This window comes from Mytilus californianus, unplaced genomic scaffold, assembly GCF_021869535.1.
Source record: "Mytilus californianus isolate M0D057914Y unplaced genomic scaffold, xbMytCali1.0.p SCAF_10, whole genome shotgun sequence".
Classification (NCBI taxonomy): Eukaryota; Metazoa; Mollusca; class Bivalvia; order Mytilida; family Mytilidae; genus Mytilus; species Mytilus californianus.
In genome coordinates this window covers 71,071,021-71,083,694 of record NW_026262582.1, presented here as the reverse complement: position 1 = coordinate 71,083,694, position 12,674 = coordinate 71,071,021, and the positions used below count along the sequence as shown (strand labels likewise).

Below are 12,674 nucleotides of genomic sequence, written 5' to 3'. Positions count from 1 at the left end.
CGAAGGCTTTTGACCGACTTTGGCATAAAGGTCTATTAGCAACTTATGACAAGAAAGGCAAATTATTGGTGTGGATTGAAAATTATTTATGTAATATGAAACAGAAAGTGCTTCTAAAAAATTCAGAATCTGCATTTGGAACATTAAAAGCAGGTGTGCCCCAAGGCTCAGTACTTGGGCCCTTATTATTTCTTATGTTTATAAAAGACATAGCAGATGAAATTCAATGTTTAGTTAGACTTTTTGCCGATGATAGTTCACTTATGTATTCCTCGAATGATGCTATAGATATTGAAAGGAGATTAAATATGGATCTAGAAACATTAAATGATTGGTCAAAACAATGGCTTGTAGATTTTAATCCTCAGAAAACAGAATATATGGTTTTTAAATTCCGTAAGGATTCCCAGCCTATTAATTTGAAATTCAATGGACAATTTATTAAAAAGGTTGATGACCACAAACATTTGGGTGTTAGTTTTTCTAATAATTGCAAGTGGTCAGTACATATAGATAATATTTGCTGTAGTGCCTCTAAACAGATTTTTGTTCTGAGAAAATTGAAATATATTCTTAACAGAAACAATCTTAATAAGATATATCTTGCATACATACTTCCACTTTTAGAATATGCATGCGAACTATGGGATGGATGTTGTGTTAGAGATTCTGAAAAAATTGAGCGCTTGCAGCTTGAGGCAGCCAGAATTATTACTGGACTTCCGCAATTTGCAAGTAAAGAGTCCCTATTTTTTGAAACTAGATGGGAAACTTTGAGTTCTAGAAGAAATAGACGTAAATTATGTTTATTTCATAAAATACACAGCAATAATGTTCCAGAATATCTTATGGATTGTATCTCGGATTATACATATGATAATTATTATAATACTAGAAACCGTTCTCATTATAGAGTACCGAGATGTAGATTGGACATATTTTCTAAATCTTTTTTCCCTTCTTCAATCCGTGCATGGAATTTATTACCGTTAGATATTAGATCCATACAATCATCTCCAAATTTCAAAAACACAATCCGGCGAAATAATATTTCATTTTTGGTACCTAAATATTATTTCATTGGAAACAGGATGGAAAATATACTGCATACAAAATTGCGACATAGATGTAGTTCTTTAAAAGCTGATTTATACAGAGTTAATTTAGTAAATGACCCAAGTTGTGAATGTGGGTGTCCATTAGAAGATTCGATTCATTTTTTCTTAGAATGTCCACTCTACATAAATTTTAGAAATCAGCTCTTTGAATCCATTCAACACTTATCTGCTATCTCCATAGAACATATTTTATTTGGAACAGACGAAATTACTGTTGAACAAAACACAATCCTTTTCAGAAATGTACATAGTTATGTACGCCATACAAAAAGATTCTTTGATTAATATTGCTGTATCATGAAGTGTACTCGTATCCAACTGTTACAGTTTAAACATAATATATTTATTGTATATAATTTTTCATATTGTACTGAATTATATAATTGCTGTCATCTTGAAGTTTGGTATATTGTTCTTTTTTGGAGAGGATTATCTTAAGTTGTTATAACTTGTATCCAATCCTATTGTATATTTAGACACTATAATATGTTTAAACTAAACTGGCAACGTATGTATGTTGAGATTAACTTATTTCTGGATGATTCTTGTAAAATGATATCTGATCTTGCAATGAAGTTAAATTTTATTTATACTGCTTAATTGACAAAATCTTATAGTAAAAATGAAAATGATAAAGGTTCATTGTCTTTTGTCATTTGTTTCATTTTGAATTGTCTTAGTTAGTCTTAAGGAGAAATAATAAAGATTTCGCCTGATCTCACTGAAGCTGAAGGCAAAACATATAAAAAATTAATACTCAGTGAATGTGAATTAAAATCATGCAGAATTTACGGTGTTTAAAACTAATCTTGTATGACAAAAAAAATTGCTTCAAGAATAAGATCCAACCTTAAATTTCTCACTTTCAAAAAGCTATAATGACCGGAAAGATTGAAAACAAATTTCGATTTCCAATGCGGGCAATTTATACATACAGCCTGGTCTTTGTTTTAATTGCCAAAATGAGCAATTTAGATACATAATATTTCATCCTGTTTTGAGAAATAATTTCTTAGATTCTAAGTTATTTTTTGAATTAAAAACTTATTTGTATTTTATATTTACTATCTCGTTTATTCAAAAACACGTGAGCTATAGTAATAACGGTGATCGTATTTTATGATAAATGGATGTATAACGTTTTAGAATCAAAAACTTTAATTCATATAATATACCTTTAATTTTAATGTCCTTATATTTTAAATATTCATAAATAATGAATCCACAAGCTAGATGGAATAATTTGTATACGCTCGTCTTAGTCGGAACACATAATGGTATAAAGAAGTCCGTCCGTGCTTATGTCTGTCCGTCTGTCAACAGTGGCGAAGGAGTGCGCTAGGGCAAACTTCTGAAACTGACGCGACGAAAAAGCCCACACATCTAGTCTAATATAGTCAAATAGTCTGTAATTTAGCCAGTGTTATCTTTCATTTCTCTTTTTATTTTAAAAGATTTTGCTAATGAGTGGGAGAGGATCCTTTCAACCGCGGCGTAAAAGGTTATTTCGAACTATTTTTCATTCCGACGGATGATTTGTCTGAAGGTTAATTTTGTGCGGCAACAACATCATGAGATATGGCCTTGTGGTCATAAAACTTTCGAGCACGATTATTGTACTCAGACTCAGATATCAACCAATCAAAATACTGAATTTGGAGTTTCGAGCACAAATTTTGTACTCCAAGTACTGAGTACAGTTTTATGACCTTGAGCCCTGATACTGATACATACATGTGATCTCTTGTATTACCAGATAAAAAAGTAGATGAATAAAGTTGTTATTCTGGAAAATTCAATGTGGGTTTCAAACGTCCGATTTGAGATTTTTTTCAAATAGTGCGCCACCAAGGAAAACATGTACTATGACGTCAGATTCAATGTTCTGAAGAACGACAACTCTTTTCTTCAAAACGAACTAGAAAAAAATATCAAAATTACTCATAACTTTTTTGAAAGGTCGGTGACATATACTTTTTTTGCTCTATTTTATAGAGTGCACATGGCACTTTCTTTCTTGAAATTTTTATGAAGAAATCACTGGTAGATATTTTTTAATACTGGAAACGTTTTTCATTCTTACGTTTTATTTTTGGCGGGAATGAAATAAACCATATTTTCAAAGATCAAAACAATAAGAGTCTTAAACTCTTGAACCTGTATTTGATAGACACAAATCTACTGTTGAACGTGAAACAAGAATTATGCTTGTATGTTTGATATAAAGGGATTTTTGAGAGTTTAGATACTAGTAACAAGCAAATATCATGTTAATATTCGGGAAGACACAAAACTGAGGTTGCTATAGTTACAAAACTAAGTCGGTGACCCCCAATTTTTTTCATCATATTTTGTTCCTCAAATCATGAAATACCTTCACACAAAATTTAAAGGAAAAATCTCTGGTTGAACTGAATAGGCTGTTTGGTCTTTAAAAATCGTTTTTCCACGGTTTAGGAATGGCATTTAAAATTTTGGCGTACGCTTCAGCTATAATCCGACTTTGTGATTCTGGATGTTTTTCTTGTACCAATTCAACGATAGAATATTTTGATATAAATCCGGGAATAAATTCGTAACAAATATCTTTTATTTGAACGATACCGGAGTTAATGAATTCGCTAAACAACAATGCTCTTCTGTTATTACTGATAACCGGGTTACAAAATATTGGATTTACATAAATATGCTGAATTTCAATATCGAAATCGACTTCGGACTTTAGTGAATAATAAGCTTGGATCATTTCTTGATAGACACGTGGTAAGACTTTTAATTGACTCATTTTAAATAAATTTATTAAAGCACAAATTACACCCACAAGAGGGCCAAAGGCATGACAACTACATGTAATAACAACAATATAATGATGACATTAAATGTACATAAAAAATAAAAATAAACCAAAACATTAAACACAACAAATGACCTCAAGTGCCCCCTGTCCTCAGTTCCATAGACTGTTTAATAAAGGAGCCTAAAGATTTCACTTGCTGACTAGTGGTTGGATTTAGTATATATTTCATTTTATTATCAGAAAAATCTTTGTATTGAGTTTTTAAATCATTAAAAAAGACATGTCTTAAATCATCATTTATTTTACATATTAAAAAGAAATGTGATTCATCATCCAGAACTTTGCACTTATTACAAAGTCTTTGAGGGCGTGGAATATTTTTATATCTTCCAGTTTCAATAGTGAGGGAATGATCACTTATTCTAAATTTGCATATAAGTTTTCTTGTATCAAGATTAGGGTATGTCAAATAAAATTCTTGTTTATATTCAGCTTTTATATGCTTAAACAGAAGAAGTTTGCTATTTTGGTCGAGAGATGATATTTTATTGTCATATATTTCTTTATATCTTTGCTGAAATTCATTTTTATAGAATTTTTTACTGAAATTCTTACAGTCTCCGTTTTTGTTTTTAGTTACATCTTTGGGTTTACTAATATTATTATCGGACCTAATATGATTTACATATGAGTACCATGAGTATATACCTTGATCATGAAGTGATTTAGAAAGAGAGTAACACTCTTTAAGTAAATCAGATGAGTTTTCACTCAAAAGTCGGTCTTCATATAAAAGTGACTGTGTGGCAATGAAACAAAAAAGGGGAAATCTTCCTAATTCAGATCTAGAGGCAATATTACTAGCACATTTCTTAACTCCAAGTGTAAATTTGCAAAACTTATTGTGAATTTTTTCAGGAGGACTCATCTATAAAACTGAAAGCAAGTGTAAACAATGTTTGAATTTATTTTCATGTTTTCGATTTTGTTTATAAAATAAGTCATAGTATTTTTCCAAACTGTTTTACAGTTTTCATCTAAATATTTTTTGAAAAACTTTAGTCTGAATGATTGCATTTTTAAATAAATGTCTGGGATATTTAATCCTCCTTCAAGTTTAGGCGCAACTATTGTTTTATATTTTACTTAATGCGATTTATATTGCCAAAGAAATTTTAAAATTGTAGACTTTATTTCAACTTCATATTTTTCAGACATTATTAATGTATTTAAGACTGTAGCTCGACCTTGCAGAGATAATTCTCTCTTTATGACCAAAAATATAAAATTGTTTTTTGTTTTTTTAATTTTTGAATCCCAGTTCAAGTAGTCACACAATTCAGAATTTTTACCCATGTAAATTCCTAATATTTGTGAAACTTCTGCACTTAATTTTACACCATAATCAATAAATTCAATTTCGGAAATTGATTCCGATCCCAGACACATGATTTCGGATTTCTGTTTGTTTATTTTAGCCCCGGAGGCTTTACAGTAAAGGTCTAAAACTTCAAAAGTTTGATTTATTGACTCTTTATCACTAACAGTTAATGTAAAATCATCTGCATGTGCAAATATTTTAGAATTTTCTTTAGAATTTGGAATTTCAATACCTTTTATATTTTTATTTTTTAAAATTGCCTGTAATAATGGTTCCGCAGCTATTACGTAGCACAACGCAGAAATTGGACAGCCTTGCCTCAAAATTTACAGTAAAATGAAACCCTGAGGCCGTCATTACCCGGACTTTTATTTTTATTCATACCATTTAAGGTAGATCATAGGTATATATTTCATGAGATAGAATTTTCTTATACTTTGCCAAAATGAAGATTTTACTATGCTTTTTTCAAAAATATAATAAAAAGTATGGGTCACCATGCTATTTTCTAAGCTATGAGTCGTTGAAAATTGCCTAAATTTGGTTAGATTGTTCATGAAAAAACACATTTGTGTGCATAAAAAAAAATCTATGAGATGGAATTTTGAAATAAATTGTGAGAAGATAGGTTTTATAATATATTTTAAGAAAATAAAAAGAAAAAATAGTGTCACCGAACTTGTTTTCTTGCTGCAAGTAAAAATAAAAAATTTCCCTATTAGTCCAGTATATATTTTTTACTTGAAGAGTTAACTCCCCCCATATGGCTTATTTGAAAAAAAATGATTCTAAAAACACAAAATTTGATATTCGTTTAAATATTTTGAGTTATGCAATAAATCATTAAGTTTTCTTTATATAAATAAACAGTCTAACCAATAAATTGCAAATCTGTCTCCAAATTTGCAGATTTGGGCAAATAACTAAACCGATTTTGTACTGGGATTGTACAATTCAAGATGGCGGTATACCATGAATCTACCTTAAGGATTAAAAATTTCAACTAAAGTTATGTCATCGTCACAAGTATTTATATCATCTTCAGAAACTGGTTTTGAAATAAATTCGCCTATTTCCTCCATTTTTGATTCATCTATATTAGTACGTGAATAAAGCTTTTCATAAAAAATTTTAATTTCGTTAAGAATATCTTGCGTACTTGTTAATAATTTACCATTATCATTTTCAATTTCTTTGATTGAATTACTTTCTTGTCTGTGTTTTTCTAATTGTAAGAAATATTTAGAATTTTTGTTACCTTCAATAGCTCAGCTGGCTTTTGATCTCAAAATTGCTCCTTTACATTTTTCCTCTTCATAGTTTTTTATTTTTGATTTTATTTCTTCAAATTCATTTACATTATATTTATAATTATTAGCGGCAAGATTTGATATTTTTTCAAATTTATTTTGAAGTTTAAAATATTCAGATCTTTCGATATATTTTTTGTCTTTAGCATAAACCTGAGTTTCTTTTTTAATTTTATATTTTAGGTTATCAATCCAAATTAATTGGGATTCGTCAAATAGTCTACATTCTTTTTCTTTTAAGATTAAATCATTAATTTTATTTACATAATGTTCATCATTTAGCAGCATATTGTTGAAAATCCATACACCGGGACCGCGTTCTGTTTGACTACAATCGAAGTTAAGAATTACAAACGAATGGTCGCTAAAAGCCGTATGCTTGTAATAAATATTTTTAACAAACGTAGAAAGCATTTTCGAAATGAATATGAAATCTATACGGCTTTGAACTAACTTATTTTCAATTATACGTCGCCAAGAAAATACTCGCAAATTCGAAAACCGTGCACGCCAAACGTCATAAATATTAAAATCATCTAATAATTTAGAAATACGTTTGAATGCTTTATCTTCAGTGTGTTTTCAAACTCTATATAGAGGAGAAAATGATGTATTAAAATCACCCAACAAAATTATTTCATCCGACTTTGGAATATTATCACCAACTTTCTGAAAAAATATATCTCTTTCGTTGACAATATTTGGAGCATAGACGTTAACCAAATCAATAGTTTTATTGTCAACTTCAAGCTGAATATATATAAACCTTCCATCAAACCCTTTAATTTAAGTTACACAATTTTTATATTTCTCACTGACCAGAAAAGCAACCCCTTGTCTGTCTAAACCTGAACAAGAGAAAATGATTACACCATTCCAATGTTTTTTATGATCTTCAATCTAATCGGGACTCCAAAATGTTTCTTGCACAGCAACCACTTCATATCTGTTTTCGGAGCAAAAAGAACAAAACTTAATAAATTTATTTACATCTCTAAGACCATTTGCATTGATGGATACGCACTGTACCATCAGGAATAGAATGAGTGCTCTCTGAATATAGACTATGAACGAGAAGGTTATTAGTTTTGTTTGTTTTGAGTACCACCATAAACAACAGACTGCCTCCTGTCATAAGGAATATTAGGCCTAACATTTAAACGACTACGCCTCATATATGGTTTACCACTAGTTTTTACCATTGCTTTTGCTAGTTCTTCATCATTCATATCAGCTTCACTATTTTGTGAAGACAACATGGCATTAGTAATTACAACTTCAGGAGAGGTAAGATTTTCTGTTTGACCCACAACTTCTGATTCATTACATTTGTTTTCATCGGTGCCCCAATTTTCTGACACAGAATCTATCATTAACATTGAAATCATCTTGATCATCGCTCATTTGAACTTCATTTCCGGTTTCGCACAATTCAATATTTTTCTGTCCGGGATCGGAAGTCTCGTTAGGGGGTGAATGGGAGTCATTAGTAATATTAACTTCATCATTTGCTGTCGCGTGAACATCGACAGTTATAACTTCTGCATTTTCCGACGGTTCTGCAACATTTTTGGACTTATCCACTTCTCTAAGTGTTTTTTTTCGTCTGAGAATGTTCATCCTCGCGATTCAATTCTTTAACGAATTTAAAGTTTTTAATTGAGTCTTTCATCTCTTGGGTTCTCTCCGCCATTTGTCGTTTAAAGCTTTTCATATCGGACTCAGAACATCTACACTTTTTCGGATACTTATTACATTTTTCACATTGCTCACTAGGACAATTTTTACAAAGATGACCATGTTCATCACAACGGTAGCATTTATTGTCCGGACAATCTGCATAAAGGTGGTCTGATGACAGACATTTTGAACAGACTTTAGACTGGTGGTCATGTTTCACTCTTATATATTCGGGTTTATTGTCAACTACAAATTTCATTGAATATGGAAGGCTTGAAACATTGGGCGGAAATTTAACAACAACAAACCTCATGCCGTCAGCTACATCTGTTATAGAATGAACACGTCGTTTTATCTATGATTTTAACTCGGCGCCATAATCTATCAGCTTCTTGCGAATTTCTTCGTCTGGTATAAAGGCCGGTAAATGAAGAAAGCTTACCACTCGTTTCGCAGAATAAACGGCTTTACAGTTGTACCTTTGTCCGCTTAATACAAACGGACCCGTACTTAGTTCATCTGAGGCATCCTTGCTTGCCACGGTGATTTCGTATAGATTGCCACTTCGTGGAACGACGGCCAAAACGTTTCCATCGCCACACAAGCTCTCAGCTTCTTCAATAACACTTAAGGGTCCAACTTTCTTATTGTCTATAACACATTCTTTGCACATGCGGTTTCCCCCACCACCAGGCATGGTGAAGGGGAAACGGTAAAGTTCAACAAAAAGTAAAAAAAAAAAACTTTCTAAAGTTCAGAAAATACCTGACTTATATACTGATCTTGATTGAAGACAGGCCACCGACCACGGATGGCCTGTTATGCACTTTAAATCTTCTAGATTGCTATTCTTGCAAATGTACGTCTTTTCAACATGGAAGCCAGACAGGAAGTCCATACTTTTTGTATCATCCGCCTCACTAGTGGATGAATTGCTTTTTTAAGGTAGATTAATTGTATACCGCCATCTTGGATTGTAAAATAGTCTAGTTCTTTGCTTAATTCTGCAAATTCTGACACAGATTTGCAATTAATGGGTTATACTGTTTATTGGAATAAAGAAAAATAAGTGATTTGTTGCAGTAATCAAACTGATTTATCAAATACCAAATATTTGCGTTTGTTTGAATCAAATTATCAACTTAGCCTTTTAAGGGGGGATAACTCACATAGTAATTTTTTTTATAAAGTTTTTAATTTTTACTAGTAGCAAGAAAACAAGGTCGGTGACACCTTATTTTCTTTTCATTTCCTTAAAGCATATTTTAAAACTTATCTTATTTTATCTCATTGATTTCTTTTTATTTACAAAAATGTTTTTTCATGAACAATCTATGCAAATTTTGGCAATTTTGCACGACTAGTAGCTTAAAAAATAGCATAGTGACTTTGAATTGCAATGGTTGCTAAGAAAGCAACTTGTTTGTATTGTCGGGTTGTTTCCTTATTGACGTATATCCTGGTTCTCCAAATAGAAATAAAGTTTGAACTTTGTTTTGGATTAAGCATTACAACATTGGGTTATAAATTGCTTTTCAAAACGTATAACTTTGCACACCAACTTTTCTTTCCTGAACAATTTAGTCACGACGAATTGTATATTTATAGATATAGCAGGGCAGTTCAACGACTTTTTTATTTTTTCTTCATAGCGTGTTTTAAAGAAGTGTCATACAAGAAACATACAGGTCAAAGTTCAACCTATAACCATGGTTTCCCTTCACGTTATGGTGTTGACAACGATCGATCTACAATGTTTTGTACGAACAAGGAACGTGATCCATATTGGTGGGTATTCTTCGGAAAACCCTACGCAATTCGTCGTGTCGAAATGTGGAATACAAGATTAGAAGGTAAGTAAATTAATCCCTGATGTTTGCAAAAAAGTACAAAATTGGGAATAAAAATACTGGAAATGAAAGTACCCATCTCTATTAAAATAATATTCAATGGTCATGTTATCTGAATATTAATCTGATTAAAATTCAGATCTATCGTAATTCGCTTACGAGCATAACGAAATCAGAGATATTTTAATTAGATTGTCTGAATATCGAATTGATGATGACTGGCTGATTTGTTCCATGCACTTTGCAAATGTTAGCGGATTGTTGAACAAGGTTAATGATAGACCTATATGCTCCTATGCTCAACTTTGTGTGTTTTGAAATGACACATTGCATCTGCGGGGGCATCATTTGTGTCTTCTAGACACAATAATATCTCAAAGAAAGTCCTACATTGACATTGTTATAATACAGTTACTTCAGAGTGGAGTGCGGGGGCATCACTTTGTCTAGTTTAATTAGTTGTTTTTGGCTTTGAACTAGCTTTCAGTAACTGCGAGTACTCTCAGATCTGTACTTAGTGTCGTTTTGTTGTGGGGATGTATAAGTACCCTGCCACGTCCACTCTGTGTTTTTGTTACTTGTTTTTGCTTTGTATCTATCTGATAAGTAATCCTTTTTCAACTGATTTTTATAGTTTGTTCATATGTTGTACTGTTACACCACTGTCCCGGGTTAGGGAGAGGGTTGTGCGCCCGCTAACATGTTAAATCCCGCCACATTCTTGTTGTGCCTGTCCCAAGTCAGGAGCCTGTAATTCAGTGGTTGTTTTTTGTTTCTGTATATCATATTTGTTATTCGTTTATTGTGTTGTATAGTTTGTTCTTGTGTTGTGCTGTTTGCACCACTGTCCAAGGTAAGGGGAGGGTTTTGCGCCCGTCAAACATGTTTAGCCCCGCCACATTCTGTATGTGCCTGTCTCAAATCAGGAGCCTGTAATTCAGTGGTCGTTTGTTGCTGTATATCATATTTGTTTTTCGTTCATTATTTTGTACATAGATCAGGCCTTAAATTTTCTCGTTTGAATATCTTTACATTTGTCATTTCGGGGACTTTTATAGCTGACTATGCGGTATGGACTTTGCTCTTTATTGAAGGCCGTACGGTGACCTATAGTTTCTGTGTCATTTGGTCCATGTGGAGAGTTGTCTCATTGGCAATCATACCACATCTTCTTATTTTTATATTTACGCTATCATTTGTTTCACGACGTCTTAAAATACAGGATGTTGACTCCCCAAATGGCTAGTTTACGACAGGATTTACATGATTGGTGTCTCTAGTGGATTAGGAACTGCTGATCCCTAAGGAACATATATTCAATCTCTGTTTTTTGTGGGGTTCAGGTTGCTCAATTCTTATTTTCCTGACTGCTGTATATTTATTTTTTTATTTCTCCACCTTTTACCTAAAGGTTATAGTTTTCATTTTTATACTTTTTTGTGACTTTCAGTTACTATTATTTTAACGCAAAATTACCCGTTCTTACCAACCAACCCGCCTTTCCCGTGTCAATTGAAATGATAATCCCTTTCTTTCTTCATTTGTCGGACCATTGGGGTGTCGGACTATATTTTCGTTTGATAAGTTTTTTTGTATATAATCTTGTAATAAGCTTAAGTCCAAAATCCTTGAAAAGTGATACTGCGGTGATTATAGTTAATTTTACATTACACAAGCAAAGTAGCCATAATTAACAAACGTAGATGGATTTTGGGTCTTTCGTCTTAAGTTTCTGGCAAGAACAAACTGCTACTTTATTCCGCATGAAATTGAAAGATTGAGTTATACATGTCAAAAATGTTGAATTGAAAAATCTGTCTTGCATGTATTGTTAGAATGACAGGCGATACAGTGATATTCTGAACGTTTCTTTTCTGATTTGCACGAATTTCTTTTTAATGCAAGAACTGTTATATTTGTTCAGAGTTGCCTTATGATTATGTATTCATACTGCCTGCACAGTGTTGAACATTTTCATATTCATTTTAGGTAGAAGATTACGTGAAGTAGAAGTTACGGTTGGTTTCAGTTTAAAAAGAAGGATGGTGCTATGCAAGAGATACAAAGGCCCGGCTAGGAATGGACAGCACTTAACTCTGAATTGCAACCGTGGTATATATGGACATTATGTCAAGATTACCTTAAAAGCCTTTGAATACCTCCATCTACTTGAAGTTAAGGTGTTTGCAGAATGTTGAATTAACTTATTAAAGATTGAATCTCCTCTTTTTTGTTTTTGGTTTTATAAGAGAATGCATATATCATTCAGTAAGGTCTAGATCACTAAGTTGCTGATAGTGCACCTGCTGATATACCACAATCAGCTGGCAATATGGCACCTTTTTGTTAAATTTGATTTGCCTCCCTTTGCACAGAATCTTAAGTTTTCAGAGAAAAATTAAAATATTGGATTGCTAAAAAGAAACATTGACGATCGAGATGTGCGCTTCCACAACCATTTTTAAATCACACATACAGCCACAAATGTATTTTTTTCAAAAAGATCTAATATACAACTTTTTTCTTCTCGTTTTTAAC

The 12,674-nt window shown here is 32.1% G+C and overlaps 1 long non-coding RNA gene across 1 annotated transcript in view; it reads left to right on the top strand.

Moving 5' to 3' along the window:
- Positions 1-12,354, top strand: part of LOC127718457 (uncharacterized) — a 39,095-nt gene extending 26,741 nt beyond the window's left edge. The window contains exons 3-4 of the long non-coding RNA XR_007989840.1: positions 9,939-10,139; positions 12,126-12,354. This is a non-coding gene — a long non-coding RNA (uncharacterized LOC127718457). The remainder of the gene's footprint in view (positions 1-9,938; positions 10,140-12,125) is intronic.
- Positions 12,355-12,674: the final 320 nt, after the last annotated feature.